At 36.2% G+C, this 4,144-nt stretch overlaps 1 long non-coding RNA gene across 1 annotated transcript; it reads right to left on the reverse strand.

Moving 5' to 3' along the window:
* On the reverse strand, window positions 851-3,585 carry LOC109829347. Its single transcript, XR_002243999.1, has 4 exons — window positions 3,134-3,585; window positions 2,906-2,988; window positions 2,709-2,781; window positions 851-2,069 (listed from the first exon to the last, which is right to left on the reverse strand). It is a non-coding gene; the product is annotated as an uncharacterized LOC109829347 (long non-coding RNA).

Below are 4,144 nucleotides of genomic sequence, written 5' to 3' on the forward strand. Positions count from 1 at the left end.
CATGTAACTTCTGAAGCCTACCGAGATTAGGAGGAATGATACCGGTCAATTTGTTTTCATGAAGGAGAAGCACACTTAGATTGGCAAGGTTTCTAATTCTGTTGGGAATGTTTTCGAAAATATGGTTATCTCATATTACCAATATATTAAGCTTTGTCCAGAGATTAGCAATAGAGTTAGGCAGTACACCACCAAGACTATTCCCGCTAAGTCTTAGTGTTCCTAAATTTGTGCAGTTGGTTAAAGATGCTAGAAAGTCCCAACCCTTTGCTTGGTTAGCTTCTAACCGGTTCATGTTCAGGTTTATCCAATACAGATTCTTTAGATTTCCTAAATTTGAAGGCACCATGCCACTGAATCCATTACCTTCCAAATCAAGTTCGACCAATTTAGATGCTTTAGGGAGGGAAATTGGAATAGGCCCAATAAAATTATATCAAAAAAGGAGAAACATTTGAAGATTTGGAAGAATGTTGAACATGTTCGACGGAAGAGTGTCATGCAAATGGTTATATCCCGCCACGAAGTACTGAAGTGATGAGAGATTATAAAGAGAAAGGGATCTTCACCTGATAACTTGTTCATCGAAACTTGAAAGATTTTGAGGCTCTTGAGTTTGCCGAGGTTATCAGGAATTCTTCCCTCCAATCCAGCATTATAGAGGAGTAGGTTAGTCAGAGAAGACATGTTGCCAAAAGAAGACAGTATTGTTCCAAAGAGGTTATTTTCGTCAAGATTAATTGACAGTAGATTTGAAAGTGAACTTGGAATCATGCCTATCGGCGCATTGTTGTTTAAGACAATTCTTCGAAGAGTGGAGCAGTTGTTTAGACTTGAGAATATTGGCATTGAGGGAATTGTAGCTCAGATTCAAATATTGGAGACGACGACCGAGTGATTGTGGTATTAGGCCTTGAAAATGATTGGCAGAGAGGTCAAGTTTCGTGATGAAGCTGAGATTGGAAATAGAGGGTGAAATAGAACCAGTGAGCTCTAGAGAGTTGCGGTCTAACGCACTGACTCTTTCGGGTGATTTCGGTTGCCGCAAATAACACCTTGCCAATGGCAGAAATTGGGATTGTTGCTGGTGTTCCAGGATGCCAAGGCTCCAAGAGGATTATTAGAAATGAGAGATTTGAATGATAGAAGAGCAAGGGGGTCAGTTGTGTTGTCTGTTGATTTAATTGTTTGGAAGAAGGAGAAGAAAAATGATGGTGGTGTTAATTACGAGACATGAAAATCATAGCTTTCTTTTTTGTGTGGAGAGATGAATGATTCAGAACATCAAACCATCTCTAGTTCAATGAAAAAGAGAAGCTGATACAGGCCGGAATCATATGTTTTCAATGCCTGGTTGGTTAAAATATGTGAAGAAAAAGAGTTTACTGGGACATGGAAGCTATGCTAACTGAGGATAACATGAATGGTGCACTAAGAGAATATTATGGATTCAGAAAATGTATTATACATTTTTAAGTATTATGAAAATATGGTCAATGATCAACAGTTTGTAGAACTACAAGCTGATTTCTTGAACATCAATGTTTAGTGGTGAATCCTGCTTCATTAATGTTGAGGCAAGCTGTGACTTTATTCACACGGACGGTGTTCAAGTATTTCAACCGGAATTGACATGTCCATTGATTTTGTAGTATACAACAGTGGCCAAAGTATACAATACGGAGTATATAGTTTCATTTAATAAGGTGTACAGCTACATACTACTTTGTATAGAATACAAAGTGTACAGTAATGTTTTTAAACCTCAACCGTGAGATACAAAGTGCAGAGCTACATACATGATACATGATATTTGGTTAGGTAATTAGAGTATCAAATACATGACTTTCTTATTTTATCAAACTCATGATAAGAATGCAGTTCAACATATTTCTTTTCCTTATAAGTAAGTAGATCAATTAAAATGTATGATATAAGAGTGATAAGTATGAATACATAATGGAACATTATTAAGAGGGAAAAAAAAGAAAAGAGATCTTCCCTATGCAACCACATCATGGCGACTGTATAGCGAGCATGAAATGGGCCCAGTGTGATGAGGGGAAAATCTGTGCACAAAAGATAATATTATTACCAGTTCACAGACAAAAATGATAAATGAAAAACAAGAAAAAAGAATGTTTATGCATTCTAATTTGTAACGGATATGTATGTATGTACGTACGCGTGTGTGTATAGTATAAGAAAAAGAAAAAGAAAAAAGGGCAGGTCATTAAGAATACCTGGTAGAGTTTAAAATTTTTATGCATACTGTGTATAAATAAAAAATCCTCAAATGCAATAAGCCAAAAGACGCAATATAATAGGCTTTGGTATGCCTAACGACAAGAAAGTCTTATGTATAACCGAAACATGATATACAATCTAAATCTAGATTCAAAACAGAGTTTCTGGTCGATATGAATCTGAGTAAAGAAAGTTGAGGTTAATTAAGAGGTAAGACGTCCAAAATTCGAACCTTATTAAATCTTTTACTGCCTTCCTCTTCGATCAAAACCATGAAGTGTCGAAACAAACTAAAGGGAAACCTTAATTCCTATAACTATTCTACAGCTATTCACCATCATCCGTCTTCAAAGATTCAAATCTTGACTCAGCATGAAAACAAATAATAAAGGAAAGCAATGCTGGGTATCTTAGCAGAGGGGTTTAAATGATTTTGAAAATTAAAAAAAAAAATTCTATACCGCTGGCGTCATCTTCGATGATTTAAACTCCAGGAGCTGCCAAACTCAAATCCTCCAACACCCGGGCTTCAGACTTTTCAATATTTTTGAAGGCCGAGCCAAAAACATCAAAAAAAAAGTCAAAAAATCAACAAAAAGGCACCCAAAAAAACATAAAATGCATAAAAAAAATAAAAGAAGAAGAAATAAATCAATACCATTTTCTCGGGACGTAGAGATCGACGACAGTTCCCTCCTCGTTCTGCATCTTGCTCTACGTCTAAATCGCCGGTTGCAGTGCCTAGATTCAAATTTCGATTCAAATGATCAATAAAAAAAATCAAAATTTCTTTGAAAATTAAACGAAATTTATGTTGGCGCCTGTGGTTAAATCATCGAAAACTTAGTACTGAGAACATAAAAGGAAGATACAAGTACAAAACCACCTGTAAATTTTTTCCCCAAGTGATCCCGAAGGCTCTCCTCCGACACGACTCGGGCTCCCTCCTCAGAAAATGAAGCAACCGGACAGCGATCAAAATGGTTCTAATGGATGCTTCATAGCTCTTCCTCGGTTTCAAAAGCTTAATCCATCTGTTATCCTTCGTAACCACCGTCAGTTAGGGCTGTGCATCTTCGATATATAGGGTGGCTCAGCCGCCTCTAGCCTCCTCCTAGCTGCAGCTCAGCCGCCTCAAGCCTCCTCCTAGCTGCCTCAAGCCTCCTCCTAGCTGCAGGCTTTGATACATAGGGTGGCTGGTAGGCACTAGTAGAAACCAATCCCTCTCTTCATTTACGGCGATTTCTTGTTCCCTTGTTCAGCGAAACCAATCCCTCTCTTCATTTACAGCGATTTCTTGTTCTTGTTCAAGGTTTCCCCTTTGGGTCTGTTCGTTTGCCTAAAAAAAGAGGGAAATCAAAGAAAATGATACTTATTTCTAAGAAAAATAGGTTTTTGAATTGTTTGTTGGCTAAAAAAAAAAGAAGGAAATCAAACAAATGGAAATGAGATGAGATGAGTTGTCATATTATTATTGGATGATATGAGTGATTTTTTAAGAAAACTAGTTTTAATGTTGTTTGGTTGGCGAAAAAAATAAGGAAATGAATTATAAGAAACATATTTCCTGTAGTTTTTTGTTTTCTTTTGTTTGGTTCATTCTTAAAAATAAGAAATGAAATGAGATGAGATGAGTTGTCATTGTATTATTGGATGCTGTGACCCACACTTAAGAAAAGTGTTTTCACAACTTTTTGGGATGAAAACAAAGAAATAAAATGTTAATGAGATGAGGTGAATTGTTATAATATTTTATTGGATGATATGAGTGATTTGAAATGATGAGAAGAGATGAGTTGAGTGATGTTTGGATGAAAATAATATTTTATTAGATGTGATGGATGAGTTGTTAGATGAAAATAATATTTTATTAGATGTGATGGATGAGTGGTTAGAT

The sequence above is a fragment of the Asparagus officinalis genome, chromosome 2 (genome assembly GCF_001876935.1).
Source record: "Asparagus officinalis chromosome 2, Aspof.V1, whole genome shotgun sequence".
Lineage (NCBI taxonomy): Eukaryota > Viridiplantae > Streptophyta > Magnoliopsida > Asparagales > Asparagaceae > Asparagus > Asparagus officinalis.